Source organism: Pelodiscus sinensis, chromosome 5, assembly GCF_052426305.1.
Source record: "Pelodiscus sinensis isolate ZL-2025 chromosome 5, ASM5242630v1, whole genome shotgun sequence".
NCBI lineage: Eukaryota > Metazoa > Chordata > Testudines > Trionychidae > Pelodiscus > Pelodiscus sinensis.
In genome coordinates, this window is record NC_143056.1 from 14119641 (window position 1) to 14135813 (window position 16173).

Consider the following 16173-nt stretch of genomic DNA (forward strand, 5'->3'; position numbering starts at 1 on the left):
CAGACCTTGCCAGGAATCTCAGTCTGTTTCTGTGCGGTTTGCTGGGAAATGCGGTACGGGAAGCTAGCTGTGTTTCCAGAGTTACAGGTGAAGTGCTCTAGATCACTCTTTCTCCTCACACTTTTTCAAATAAGATCCAAGAGGACACTAAGCGGGACGTTACAGGAAATGAATCAGAATTTGATTTTTAAAAAAGTAAGTTAAATGAATAGCTTCAGGGGCCTGTCTCAGCTACCCAAGAGCACATACCAGATATCCCCCTGTAGCAGCTCGGACCTCACGAGCCAGCACTGCCTGCTGCTCATTCCATGAATTAGCTTGGTCCAACCTCGGAGCGCCCACTTCTGGTGGTGTCTCACTCGCTATTACCTTTTTTGTCTGTTCAGCACCACTGGTCCGGACCTTCCCTCAGGTTACTGCCCTGCCGCATTGCCCCACACAGTGGGGTCCTCCCTTCCCAGGGAATCCCAGCCACCCATTCACACCTTGCATCAGTGACCTACTGCCAGGTGCCATCTAGCCCCTGCCTCAGCAAACTGTAGTCTGAAATGGACACTCATCATTTGGCAAGGTGGACTGGACCTGCTGCATTCCCCTACCCTGGCTGCTCCTCTGCAGTCCTAGTAGCTCCCTGGGCACCTGTTACTATGCTTCAGTCTGGAGTTTATTCAGAACTAAACTCCCTTGGCTCACCCTGCTTTCCCCCATCACTGTTCTTTCCTGTGCGAGCAGACAGCTAGGTCCCTCTCCCTCCAGAGCTGGAGCAAGAATGAGTTCCTCTCCTCTAGGAGCCTTTCTTATACAGCCTAGCTGAGTCCTGACTGGTTGACTCTAGCTTACCTCTGATTGGCTTCTGGGAGAACTCTCTCCCAAGGCTGTTTTTAACCCTTTTTATCCCAGAGCAGGTGTTTGCCCCCACGATACCCTCCAAGTAATGGCTTCAAGACTGAGCTTGATACATTTATGGAGAGGACGGTATGATGACAGCCTTCAGCGGAGGTAGCTGATCTGCGACTATTAGCAGCAAATACCTCCAACAGTGAATGACTGGACACTAGATGGGGAGAACTCTTAGTTACTACAGAGAACTCTTTTCCAAGTGTCTGGCTGGTGTGTCTTATCCTTGCTGATTGCCATATTTTCTCCCACGTCAGATTGGTAGAGTCCTGCAAATCCATAGATATCTGCTTCATATCCAAGGGTGTCCACACCCACAGATATCTGCAGCTCATTTTTGCAGATACAGATGCGGATACAAATTTTGTGTCCACGCAGGGTTCTACAGATTGGCAGAGGCTCTGGATGTTTTTGGTTTTTTTTCTTTCCTCTGTAGCATCATGGGGCATGCACAGTTTTAAGCTAGTGTAAATGGTGGATTCTGTATAACACAAAGTCTTTAAATTATGATACAAGGACTTCAGTAACTCAGCCAGAGGTTAGGGATCTATTACAGCCTTGGGTAGGTGAGGTTCTGGGACCTGCAATGTGTAGGAGATCAGACCAGATGCTTATGGTGGGGCCTTCTGGCCTTATGAGTCTATAAGTTAAATGTACAGTTTCAAGGGTCTGAATGTCAGCTACGCAAAGGGCTCATACCAATTTCCCCCCTAATAACAGAGAGAGAGGACTGCAATAATCTTTAAACTTTGGTTGATGAGCAGCTTTAAGCACAATGCCCTTCAAGCTGCGTGGTGGTGGTGGTGGTATTCACTGTGGTCTGGATTTTCTGTGCTTCTGCAAAATATTGCATGTGATCTCATTGCATGTCCATGGGCAACACTTTTTGCAAGCAGGTCACTTGATGAATTTAGCGACGTGGTCACAGGCTGGCTCCACTCCCTGAAAGGGGCGGGGCCAGAGTGCAAGTGGCGGAGCTGGGGACAAACCATTCCCCAGAGTTGTCTGGGGACAGAGGCTTTGAATTAAAAACACAGTAAAGGGTTCACGGCTCTCAGCCCTGCCTCTGCCACATTGCCTGACAGCCACCTGAGGTAGCTGCAGCTATTTAAAGGGCTTGTGGCTTCGGCCCCTGCCAGGAGCCATGAGCCATTTAAATAGGATGTTGCTGCCTGAGCCACCGCCTGGAAATTTGGTGGGCACAGACAGCAGGATATAAATAGAAAGTGGGCAGATGTAATCTGCGGGCTGGATCAAAGTGTTAGGTGGGCCGGATCTGGCCCCCAAGCCACATCTTTCCTAGCCCTGTGCTAGAAGGCTAAGTTCACAAATGCTGCATAAAACTAGAGTAATCAGGCATTTATGTGGCCATGCAAGAGAATGAAATCCATTAAGCCCCTTCCTCCAAACTGAGGGCAGCATTTGACATTCAAGGACTTTTAATAGTGGCTAGGTTCTCTCAACACCTGCTCGATGGGAGTTCCTGGCTAATGGATCCATGTTGGTTCCTATGACCTTACTCCTATCACCTTCTTTCCCTATTAGCTTATGTCAAGCAATCATGGAACCCTACTTCCCAGAGCTCCCCATGCCTGCCCAGTTGCTTTGCCCAGTGCCTCTTCCATGTCAACTCTAAGCACCAGCTTTCCACACTTTTCATGCTTTTCTCTGCACCACATACCATATTGTGTCCTCATGACTTGGTGGCAGTGAATTTGTGTGCATGGATCAAGGTCATGTTATGGCAGGAAGCTCTGGCTTCTTTGATCTCAGAGAATACATTGCAGTATATGTAATGCAGTAACTAAAGTGTGAAAGCGCTGCATTCTTCCTGCTTTAAAATAGATTTTTTTTAATTTCCCCTGTTGTCTCGATATGATTGAACATGTTCTGTTACCCAAAGCATGGCATATCATTTCCTAAACATAACTGTCCCTCCATTTTTTCCGTTGCTCTTTGGGTCCACTGATTGATGCTGAGCCTATGAAATGATCTGCCGATGACTGAGATGTGAGGAGACGGGCTACCCTGACAACTTCACATTTCAGTTTCGGATTGAAATGATCAAGGGAGATGTAAGAGGTTTCCTTGTTTCTGTTAGCTCTGTTCTTAACCCTAAATGACAACGTAAGTGAGCATATGGGCTGGCTGGCATTTGGTAAAGGAGAGTCGTTCACTAATATCAATATTAAAATTTTGAAAATTTTTCGTCTTGTATTTGGCATTTTTTCCTTGGGTCCTGCAAAATACATGTTTCCTGTTTACTCTTGGACTCTTTTCAGAGCATTGCATCTTACTTTTATTTTACTTAATGTACCATACTCAGTTCTACAACAGAAGATTTTTAAGCTAAATTGGCACAAAGCAAGAGCGATGCTTGAATGCTTTTTGTTGCCATGGAAATATATCTGGGCACTTACTCAAGACCTGGTTGCCAATAGTAATGTAACAGAGAAAATAGATACACTTCATTTAGCAGCCTCAGATGATTAATAGGCACAGAGACCCATAATACTGGGTCATCCCAATATAGGCTTTACTGGTTTTAAAAAACAGCAGCAAAAGAAAAGCCTTTTGGTGAAAAACATCACCTTTGCTAGACGAAGTAAAGATGCCATAATTGCAGTTAAAACATTGGGCAGAAAAGACAGATTCTATCAAATAAGTTTTTTAACAGATGGTTTTCAGCCCTTCTACTGGCCTCTGTACATTCCAAGTGTAGATTATTGAAAGGCAACTCTAGGCTAAGGGTTTGAACATTGAACATTGAAATATTTGAACATTGAAATATTTGTGTTCTCCAATCACACATTGATAGTTAATATGGTTCGTGCTGACCCCTTCCAGGAGGGCTCAGAGTCAGCTCCCCCCAGGGTCCAGCAAAGTCTCTCGTTAGCTCTGGCTGTTAAGTATCTGTGTGAAATGAATTTGGTGGTCAGAGCTTACTTCCTAAGGGACTAATGTCCCACCCACTTGTTGGGAAGCCTAGTTGGCAGTTTCACCAGAGAGGCTGAATTTGGAATGGGCATGGAGACCGAAATACCACTTGTGTTAAATACGCTGGATCCGTACTGAAGCGCATGGGGACAGTGTGTACTGCTAGAGCCCGTTCTGCAAACCAAGTCTCTCCAGGGCTGTCAGTCTGACACTGTGTTCACAGTGTTACAATATAAACGAGCGAGCACTAAATTAGGAAATTCTGAGGAGGTGACCTTTGCATTGCAAAATCAAGATTTTCATTTTTTTTTCCTGTAACTAGCAGGCTGCGCCCCCGCTTGCTACACTCACAAACCTCTCCCCACTCCCTGTCTGCTGCAGCCATACCATGGCCTCTCCTCCTATCCATGCCGCAGCAAGAGGGGGTCACCACCAGCCTTTTCTGCAGCCAGATGGGGGCTGGTCTCCGATTGGGGCCTTGTTGCCCATGCTTCATTTTAAATAAAGTAAAATATTATGTCCAACACAAAAGTTTTCAGCATTGTCTTTATTTATGGTGGGGCGGGGAACCTTTTTGGGTCGGGGGCCACTGACCCGCAGAAAAAAACAGTTTGGGACCACACAAGTGAGAAGGGGGGGGGAAGTCCCTCCCAAATCCTCCAACCCTCACTGATGTGGCCCCCAACTGAAACACCTCACTTTCCTGGTGCTCCAGCCCCATGGGGAGGCGGAGGACTGAGGTTCAAGGCCTCAGGCCAGATTAACTCTTCTGGGGTTCGAGGGTTAGTGGATTTTGCGGCCCCCCCCCCATGGCTCTCAGATGGGGCCAAAAATGAGGGGTTCAGTGTGTGGGACAGGGCCAGTGAGTGAGGTAGGGAAGGGGGCGCAGGATCTGGGCAGGAGGTGGGGTACAGGAGGAGCTGAGGGTGCAAGGTCTGAGTGGATGGTAGGGTGCAGGAGCAGGCTGGGGATAGGGTGTCTGGCCAGAAGGAAGGGTGCAGGAGCAGGGGAGGGTGCAGGAGAATGGGAAGGTGGAGGAGCAGGTTGGGGACAGGGTGTCTGGCCAGTGGAAAGGGGCAGGAGCAGGATGGGGCCATGGGGCAGGGCGCAGGAGCAGGGGAGGGTGCAGGGGCAGGGTGTGTGGCTGGGGGAGGGGCAGGAACAGGCTGGAGGTAGGGTGTCTGGCCAGTGGGAGAAGGCAGGAGTGGGCTGGGGGCAGAGTGTCTGGCCAAGGGGGAGGGGGCAGGAGCAGGTTGAGGGAGTGGGGTCTCAGTGGAGGGGCTGAGTGAAGGGGCTGGGGGTGCAAGGTCTGGGCATGAGGAGGTGGGGGAACTTACTAGTCTTCAGGCCCCATGCCCGTCCCAGGCTCGGCCTCCTGCTGCTCTCATTAGCTGGAATCTGGCCAGTGGGAGCACAGGAAAAGCCTCCAGACAGCGCGTTGGTGCGCAGCTGTTCTCCCAGCCCGCGAGGGGGAATGCTTCTTCCTCGCACAGTGAGGCTTGGGGCTTCCTCTCCACCCCCCTCTTCCTGCCACAGCGGGAAGCCAGCACTGGTGCTCCAATTGTGCCGGAGAGCAGGGAGGGGCAAGGCTGCAGCATCAGGCAAAGAGGGCCTGGGCTACTCAAGTTAGTGCTGCCAGGTGCCTCCTCACCTGCCTTTCAGAAGTGCTGCTTGCTGCTGCAGCCCCACGTGTGGCTGGGCTGGAGGGAGTCAGGCTGGGCTTGGGTCTCACTGCGGCGGCTCAGGATGTGGCCACGTGGGGCGCGGTGGAGGATGGGGCGGTGGATGGCTGGGGACGCGGAGCGCCTCACCCCGTGCCTGGCACTTCTCCTGAGCCTGCTAGCCCAGCAGCCCGAGCGCGCCAAGAACTACAGCGGAGCAAGCAAGCGGCCTTGGAGCCAGTCATGGTGCCTCGGGCCATGGGAGCCTGCCTCTGTTCCTGGCATGAGGGGGTCGTGCTCCAGGCCTCACGCCAGCTGAAGCAGCTCCTGGGCCAGGGGACAGGCTACCAGAAAGGCTGCGTCCAGACCTGAAAGGGCAAGATGGGTGGGAGGCGGAATCTGTCCGGGCTGGGCTGCCAGGTGGCTTTGCAGGCCCCCAAACAGTCCGGGGCAGGGAGCCCATGCGAAGATGGGGCCTGCGGGTGCAGAGTGATGTGATGACGTCACTCTTGTCCCACAGGAAATTTTTTTTGTATGTATAGAGATAAGCTCCATTCCCGCTAGAGATTACTTGCAAGTCACACTGAAATGAGTTTAATAGACCTTGGTAAACTAGGAAATGTGAAGGATTACCATTACCCAAAGAATCTGGTTTGGCATTAGGAATCAGAAAGCAAGGGACAGCTGGGAAGAAGTGCAAGATACTTGGAAGCTGGAATTGTTTAGACTTGGTTTTATCTGAGGACCTGGAGCTGAGCCATGTGTCAGTCATCTGTAGGCAGGCTGTGGACTGGACCATCTATAGAATATGTGAGTAACATGTAGAATTTAGAAATTGAAGATTACATTTCCAGATTTGATAACATACACATGCAAAAAAGGGCTTGTCCTCACTAGGAAAATACATCGAGGTTAGCGACCTCAATATGCATCATCCTTGCCACGTGTTTGCACCTGGAGAAGTCTTGAGTTCTAACAGTCTAGGATTTTGTGAGCCAAACACAAGTCATCAGGCTCAGTACACCAGTAACGGGATGGAAGTCTGTAGTTTGGGTTCATGATGGTCTAGTCATCCCTTCTGGCGTCAAAATCCATGGCTGTATGAACCTTACCCAGCTATACTGAGGTAGGAGGAGTAGCTTTGTATTTACAGTAGGGAAAATGTTGAGATATACATTGAGCTACATCATGAAAGCTATCTTTAATGGATTTTCTTAGTATAGACAGATGCTAAAAGACTCAGGGAAATTAAAATATAATTTTTAAGGCAAGATGGCACTATTATACTTATCTGGTTTAACCTCCTGCATACGAAAGAGCAAAGAATTTCAGCCACTGGTTATTGTAACAAAATGCAGGACAATGTAGCACTTTAAAGACTAACAAGATGGTTTATTAGATGATGAGCTTTCGTGGGCCAGACCCACTTCCTCAGATCAAATAGTGGAAGAAAGTAGTCACAACCATATATACCAAAGGATACAATTAAAAAAAAGTGAACAAATATGAAAAGGACAAATCACATTGCAGAACAGGAGGGGGATGCAGGAGGGGGGGGGGGAGGAAGGAAGGTAAGTGTCTGTGAATTGATGATATTAGAGGTAAGGAGAGTGGGATGTTTGTGAGTTAATGGTATTAGAGGTGATAATTTTTTTTTTAATTGTATCCTTTGGTATATATGGTTGTGACTACTTTCTTCCACTATTTGATCTGAGGAAGTGGGTCTGGCCCATGAAAGCTCATCATCTAATAAACCATCTTGTTAGTCTTTAAGGTGCTACATTGTCCTGCATTTTGCTTCAGCTGCACCAGACTAACACGGCTACATCTCTATCACTATTCTGGTTATTGTAACAGAGGGAATTATTTTTCCCTTCTGTGTGAGCCCAATTAATTAATATTTGTAGAGGCAAGTGGCCCCAAACAAGGACTTGGTTCCCGTTGTGTACTTTACATACATAATGAGAAGATCTCTGCCCCAGCTGATTGCAGTCTACAGCAAACTTGTTTTGAACTAGAGGATATCTTTTCAAAAGCCACCCAGTCTCAATGTAAAGAGTCCAAGGGTTGGTGAGTAGTATAGCAGCTTTGTTGTTAAGCAATCAGAAAGCACTTTGTTTGTAATGTGTAATCTGGAGCCTTTCTAAGTCAGGAGTACCTTGCTTTCAAAAAAGGAAGTGCTAAAAGGCCACACTAAATCACTAGGAACACTAGGAGTAAATGAAGAGGATGAAAGGCATTGTTAAGAAAATGTTTGCTACCAGAGTAGGGGAGAGTACATGTACAAGCGGGGATATGTATCTGGAATCTCAGGAAGATTTTGTGGGAGTCTGAAGATTTCTGAAATGATGCAATAAACATGAGCTGTGCCTACTGATTTTTTTGAGTTTTTAAACATATAGCATCTACTCAGAATTAATTTACACATCTATCGTGTGTGTAGAAGTGTGATTAATTTTCCCATACTTCAGATGTTTCCCTTTAACATAATTTAAATCTCTTCTGTTGTTTGAAAATGTTAAGATTTGCAGATAACAACAACACACCTTTGCAGTTATAAAGTACCCTCCAATCAGGAAGGCAAAGCAATGGAATAAATCTCATAACATGCTTATGGTGAAAGAAAAAGAAAGAAAGAAAGAAAGAAAGAAAGAAAGAAAGAAAGAAAGAGTCAGTAGTGAGCCCATTTTACAGATGGGAAGACTGAGGCACAGAGGCTGCAGAAGCAGTTTTCAGAGGTCATAAGTGATTCTGGGCACCTCCATTTTTGGGCACCCACCTTACAATACCTTAGGTTTGATTTTCTGCCATGCTAGCAGAATAATTGAGCATGGAGGAGTGTACCTAACCTTTTGAAAATCAAGCCCAAGATGACTCAGACTGGACACTGAAAGTAGAGATGGTAACAGTGTTTCATAATTTTTCTGATGGTCTCTTGCTTGGGATTTAAAGGGCACACTAAGGACCTTATCTTGTGAAATATCGACAAAAAAGCTACAGATGGCCAATTGCACTCAGAAGCCAGTCACACAAGAACAGTTATCATAGGCTGATGGGATAAAATCTTTTGAAAGAAAAAGTTTCTCATTAATTAGTTACAAGACTTATTATTTATATTATGACAGCACCCATAGGACCAACCAAGATGGGAGTCCATCGTGGCCTTGGAACAAAATGATCTGCCCCTTCCAAGGCCAGGAGCCTTGGGCTGGCCAGCCCTGTTTGATTGTGAGACCCAACTGGGAAGGTCTCAGATGTTGAGAAGCCGAGAAAGCTTAGTTGAAGGGAGCTGTGGAAAGGAGTTAGGTTATTGTGAGTAGCCCTGGAGCAGAGAGAGGAGTGCAGGCTGAAAGACCTTTGAGTCCTGATGCCTTGCTTTGGTTGTAAGGTTTTTTGCCACTTTGTGAGGTCTTGTTTGAATTATTAAATCTGTGCCTTGCAGGAAGGACTTAGAAAACCTGAGAAAGTCAGCCTTTCCTGGACAGGGGGCACAAACCACCACACTTCCATGTGGTGGAGAATGTGGGTAGACACTTGGTCTGTGGAACGGAGAGGAAACTGAGGCATCAGCTAGTCCAAAGCCAGGCCAGGTACTGCAATACACTGTACAAAAGAAAACATGTAGTGAGAGTACTTTCTTCAAAGTGTTTACAGTCTACACAGTCAAGTCACAGTGGTTTATATTTTAAGGGAGCAGAGGCATGTAGAGTTTAAGTGACTTTGCACAAGGGCACACATTGGATCAATGACAGAGCCAAGGATTGAATGCAGAGGTCTTGAATCCCAGTTAATGGCCTTTTATAGTAGACACGCTGCCTTCCGTCTACCCAAGAGCCAGGAGAAGAGAAGTCGTCAAGATATACTTTGTGAGACACCTGTTTTCTACATTCACCAGTGAGTTGTTGTATAAAATTACAGACAACTTAATCTACTATTGATACTCTATTCTAATTATTAGCTAAAAAGAATGTGTTTAGAAGGAAAACATGGGTGTTATGATTCACAACAGTTACAAAGCAAATTGTGTGTATGTGTGTGTGCGCGCGTGCATGCGTGCGTGCATTTGTGCATGTGTTTTCTGAGCCGTTTTGCCAGGCAGCATCCTCTTCCCACTCCCCATATGGCAGCTGTGACTCTCTCTTCCTTTGGGAAATTGTTTGGGACTTGAGACTTCATTTACCAGGGAACAGCATCTTGGCAGCATCTGAAAAATGTTGCATCTCTCCTTGGAAACCTGCCTCTTCACCTCTCATCTCCTACTCCCGCTCTCTACTGGGTGGAAATGATCTCACTGCATTCTGTTTGAGACAACAAGCAGACTTGTACAATACTAACCATGTTGTCTGCAGAACTAGAATGTTGTATTTTGCTGCAGCAACTGAAACAGCTTTGCTTTTTTGGTGTTTGTCATTTCAGTCCTTTTTAATTTGGCCCCATTTGTAGAAGGTCACTCACCTTAAACTGTTGATTACAAGCAAATGTTAAAAAACAGAACACTCTTTGGGACTATTGGAAATTTGAGCTTTGAACCTCAATTGCATTCTGGCCATTTTGTACCACTCCAGTGGTATAAATAGTTATAGACAAAGGCTGTTCGGTCTCTGGAGGGTCATCCTACTGCATAAAAATCTGTTGTAACATGCATCTGACATAGCCCCCATACTAGAGAGATGTCGGTTCTGTTATGATGAATGCTATCTTGCGCCCCATCGATTTCTGGCTGATGTAATTGACCTTAGCTAACCAGCATAATTTATACCTGCCTTTAATGATTTTAGGGTGGTATAGGACTCTTGAGTCATTGCTGGAAATTAGATATGGGGTGAGCTGGACATTGAGAGGCATCAGAATGAGGGGAGTAAGCTTTCATGGTGTACGTGGACTTTTGGATGCTTATCCAAACCCTGGGTCGCAACACTTAAACTGGTTCATTTAATCACTTGATTCATGGAATGAATTTTCTATAGCATCTGGATTAGAACACAGACTTCAGGTTGTATGAGTGACTTATCTCTAATTCTAGTACCTCTAATTCTTACCATTCAAGGGTGCCAAACTTGTTGGGGGAATGTATTAATATATGATACATAAGACAGTATTCTGACTCTGTGAACTCAACTGTGAAAATATTAATACCTGCTCTAGTCAATCTCTGAATAGCTTTTATGATCAAATCATGAACTTCTGAGAATAAGAAGACCTATGAGATCCACAAATGAAGATTTGGTAACTCATTCCTCTGCTTGGATTAGCTGGGATTATATGTGGGAAAATATGGGTAATTGATGGCTGTAAGATGCCTACTAGTAAGTTGGTGTCATTGGGCTGTTTCACAGGAGGTGTTTCTAACATTTGCGCATGGTCCACTGGTGGACAATTCTCAAACGATTTGGGAATGTTAGTAGTTCAGTGTTAGATAATAGTCCAATCTTACCCAAGGCCAGGGAGCACCTCTTCCTACTATCTCCCAACAGGGCCAGGAGATTCTCCTTCCCATTCCTATCTAGATCCAAAGGACTATCTCCTAATCCCTACCCCTCTGGTCTGGCCATTGGGAGGTTAAGGGGAGTTTGTGTTAAGTCTCTGTGCCTCTGGCTTGCAGTGCAGTCTAGATCATATTAAGTGAACGGTGCACAGAGATGTGAGGACTCAGTAGAGACCACAAATGTACTGTACAGAACTGTACACATTGAAGATACACATAGGGGGTTCGTGGCAGGGCAATCCACTGGCTTCCATGAGCTTTGGGTTAGACCCTGGTGAGAAGCCATAGGAAGCATTGGCACGGGGGATGGGAAGAATCTGAATTAGGAATAATTAAAAAGGGGATAGAGAATAAGACAGAAAATATCTTAATGCCTCTATATAAAACCATGGTACGCCCACATCTTTAATACTGCATACAGATGTGGTCGCGTCATCTCAAGAAAGATATATTGGCATTGGAAAAGATTCAGAAAAGGGCAACAAAAATGATTAGGAGTTTGGAATGAGTCCCATATGAAGAAAGATTAAAAAGACTTGGGCTTTTCAGCTTGGAAAAGAGGAGACTAAGGGGGGATATGATAGAGGTCTATAAAATAATGAATGGTGTGGAAAAAGTGAATAAGGAAAAATTATTTACTTACTCCCACAATATAAGAACTAGAGGTCACCAAACAAAATTAATAGGCAGCAGGTTTGAAACAAACAGAAGGAAGTTTTTCTTCACTCAGCATGCAGTCAGTCTGTGGATCTCCTTGCCAGAAGATGTGGTGAAGGCTAGGACTTAACAGAGCTAGATAGTTTCATGGAGGTTAGGTCCATCAATAGCTATTAACCAGGATGGCTAGAAATGGTATTTCTAAGCTCTGTTTCTCTGGAGGTGAGTGACAGGGGAGGGATCATGTGAGGATTACCTGTTGTGTCCCCTCCCTCTGGGGCATCTGGTATTGGCCACTGTAGGCAGACGGGATACTGGGCTGGATGGACAGTATGACTGTTCTTATGTTCTTAAGGCTGGTTGAAATGGAGTCGCCTTAAAAAACCTGATCTCCAACCTATAAAAAAACCTATGTATTTAAGTCAGTTTGGCAAAAGTTCGGAGGTTTATCCAAACCCAGCTTCCCAGCTAGTTTTCTGCTCTCCTTTTAGGGGCCTGATCATATTACTAAAATACAGGACTGTAGCATTATAAACGCTGCTCACCACAGCCTTGTTGGGTTTTTAACTTGGGAGTGTAACTCCACTGAAATCAGTGGAGTTATGCTGGTATAGAACTAGGGATAGGCTGTGATGAATCAGCTCCACTGTAACTAACCAAAAGCTTACATCATTTAAACATGTATATTGAGTGGAAAAACAAATATCTGCCTTGTTGCAGTGCAGTAGTAATCTTAGCAGCCCTAAACAAATATCTTAGCTAGGGAATTTGTTCCCGCCCTGTTAATCAACAAACAAAGAATGGGGGTGTGCACCTGTTGCATAAGAGACTTTGAGTGTAATGAATTGTGTTAATCAGCACCAATACAGGGGAGCCAGTTGATAACAAACTGTTACAGTGAAGCACTTATGTAAGGCAGAGTGGAAATTCTTAGCTGTTTCAATGCATTTCAATGTACTAGTGGAGTTCTGCAAATAGGGAGGTAGTTCTGGGGGGGGAAAACCACACGACTTCACTGCAAGAAAGTTTTTTTTCTACTGAATGGAAACATACTGGGTAAAGTCTGATCTTGTTGGTGGATAATCTTTTGAAAAGAGCATTTGCTCTTCTACAAGAGTAAAAGACATGGGGGGAGGAGGACGAGTGTAGTATATGAAGGACATTGTCAAACCATTGTGCTGTATGGCCTACTAGAGAAAATATGTGAGAAAGTTATACATATGGCTGCGTCTAGACTGGCAAGTTTTTCCGCAAAAGCAGGTGCTTTTGTGGAAAAACTTGGCAGCTATCTACACTGGCCGCTTTGAATTTGCGCTGGCCGCTTTGAATTTGCGCAAGAACACTCACGATCTAAAGTAAGATTGTCGGTGTTCTTCCGCAAATACAATGACTCTCCCATTCGGGAAAAAGCCCTCTTGCGCAAATGCTTTTGCGCAAGAGGGCCAGTGTAGACAACTGAGAACCGTTTTGCGCAAAAAAGCCCCGATGGTGAAAATGGCGATCAGGGCTTTCTTGCGCAAAACCACGTCTAGATTGGCACAGGCGCTTTTCCGCAAAAAGTGCTTTTGCGCAAAAGCGTCCGTGCCAATCTAGACACTCTTTTCCACAAATGCTTTTAATGGAAAAACTTTTCCATTAAAAGCATTTGCGGAAAATCATGCCAGTCTAGACGCAGCCATGAAGTATAAACAGTCTTCTATTATGAGGGAAGGATTTGTCACAAAAACTGGCCTTCCTACATATAGGCCCCATCTGTAGTGTTTTAATTGCTACTAATTCATGCTTAGTCCAAACGTATAACACACAGTAGAGATGAGCAAAATCAGGGGTGGTTTTGGTTTTGCAAAAGCAATTTTAGTGAGCAGATAGAGAAGCCAAAGCAGGGGCTGGTATGGATCTGAGTGCTGTTTTTTTGTTTTTTTTAAATTAACCTCCAGATGTGGGAATTGGAAGGATGCTGTTAAAGTGGCCCAGTGGTAGGTACTTCATCTGCATGTAGCATGTACAGTGTCCCTGCCTGGCCGAAACCTGACCCATGATTAGAATGGGCCACAAAAATGTTCAGTTTATGGAAAATTCACCATAAAAATGCAGTTTTGGGACCACTGGAACTATTGCTGAAGAAGTCAAAGAAGTTTGATTTAAAAAAAAAAAAAGAAAAAAAAGAACCATTTCAACATTTTGTTTCAAAATGAACAGTTTCATTTTGAAAATGATTGTTTTGTTCGACCTGAACAATATTTATTTTATGTATTGTTTTGGCAAGGAAAAAACACAAACCAAAAAAATCAGTTTTGGTTCAGAATGAACCATTGTTTTGGTTAGGATTTTTCAATTCAGCCACTAACCCAGAATATTAGTGATTTGCTTAGATCTAGTGGTGAGAGTTCAGTAAAATGATGTTAAAGCCACTCACCTAATGGGTGTGTGTAGCAAGATTGAACATTGGCACTAATTTGCATACTTGTTGACAGACTCTCTAGAGAGCATAAAAAATGCATGGGTTTGGACATATCCAAGTTCTTCAAAGGGGTGAGGCCAGGTCCACATTACTGGAGAAAGTCAAACTAATATACACAACTCCAGCTATGAAAAAAGTACAGCTGGAGTCTATTTATCTTAAGTCAAATTTCTGTCGGTATTTTCACTGCTGGAGGTTGATGGGAGAAATCCTTTCATTGACTTACTTTACTCCTCGCAACCTGGTCGAGGAGTAAACTAAGTCAGGGTTGATAAGGGTGCCAGGGTCGACAAGGGTGCCATCAGTGGTCAATTTAGTGGGTCTTTACTAGACCCACTAAATTGAAGTCCGAGAGGTCTATCTTGGGATAAGTGAAGACAAGCCCAGGGTTACACTGGTAGGGATGGAAGCTTCTATTGCCACTGCAAATGAATTCAGGCCACCAGTCACTCTGTGCAGTATTTCAGTTCACAAAAAAACACTGTCCTGAATTTTGAAATGGTACAGTTTTAATAGATTACAGTGGAGCCCACTTTCTGAAATACATGTAAGGCCTGACTTTTTTAAAATCAAGTCTCCTTTTTGGCAGTTGTTTTAGGTCCACAAGTAATTGTGGACACAGATGAAGGCAAATAGACATGTAGCTACAGTAACGTAGCTACAAGTCAGGTGGGCAAATGTCTATACTCCCTCACTTTCTCTCCTAGTTAGTTGTACTAACCTTTGGTTGAAGGTATGAAAGGAAAGACTGAGTTGAGGCTCCTTTGAAGACCAGGCCTATCTTCAGAGCAGCCTCAACTTTAAAGCGGGATGTGATAGCATTTCTGTATTTAGGTTGCCTTATGTTTCCATTATAAAAAATTCAATCAGCCTTTATTTTGGCAAACTATTCCACCTCCATTGTTTGCAGCCAGACTGTGAAATTTGGTGGGGGGTAAAGCCCTGGGCTATCACCCTATTTTATCCTATGGGATTCGGTTCAGATTTTTCTGTTGTAAACTGTTGAAATTGACCATTTCTCTTTTGTCACTTGCATTCCATGGGGAAACTGAGCCAAGACAGCAAAATAATAATTGAACATGAACATTCTAAGGTCTGGCCCGTGTCTGGGCTACTGCTGCAACAGACACTGTAGTAAGAACTCTTGTGGTCTGCCAGGCATATACTTTAGTTTATACATATACATTATGACACAATATTACAGGGCCATGAAGTGTTTTTGTCACTGGACCCCTTGCTCATTCAGAGCATCATTCCTCTCCCATTGAAGTCAATAATGAAACTATCATTGACTTAGAATCATAGAATCATAGAACTGGAAGAGACCTCAGAAGGTCATCAAGTCCAGCCCCCTGCTGTAGGCAGGACCAATTCCAACTAAATCAACCCGGCCAGGGCTTTGTCAAGCCGAGACTTAAACACCTCTAGGGATGGAGACTCCACTACTTCCCTAGGTAACCCATTCCAGTGCTTCACCACCCTCCTAGTGAAATAGTTTTTCCTAATATCCAACCTGGACCTCTCCCACCACAACTAGAGACCATTGCTCCTTGTTCTGCCATCTGTCACTACTGAGAACAGCCTCTCTCCATCCTCTTTGGAACCTCCCTTCAGGAAGTTGAAGGCTGCTATCAAATCCCCCCTTACTCTTCGCTTCTGCAGACTAAACAGACCCAAGTCCCTCAGCCTCTCCTCATAAGTCATATGCTCCAGCCCCCTAATCATTTTGGTAGCCCTCCGCTGGACCCTCTCCAATGCGTCCACATCCTTTTTGTAGTGGGGGGCCCAGAACTGGACACAATACTCCAGATGCGGCCTCACCAAAGCCGAATAAAGGGGAATGATGACATCTCTGGATCTGCTGGCAGTGCTCCTCTTAATGCAACCTAATATGCCATTAGCCTTCTTGGCTACAGGGGCACACTGTTGACTCATATCTAGCTTCTCATCCACTGTAACCCCCAGGTCCTTTTCTGCAGAACTACTACTTAACCGGTTGGTCCCAAGTGCAGGACTCTACACTTGTCCTTGTTGAACCTCATCAGATTTCTTGTGGCCCAATCCTCCAATTTGTC

At 45.0% G+C, this 16173-nt stretch overlaps 1 protein-coding gene across 3 annotated transcripts in view; it reads left to right on the forward strand.

Moving 5' to 3' along the window:
- Nucleotides 1-16173, forward strand: part of SYT16 (synaptotagmin 16) — a 138087-nt gene that overhangs the window by 80305 nt on the left and 41609 nt on the right. The window lies entirely within an intron of this gene.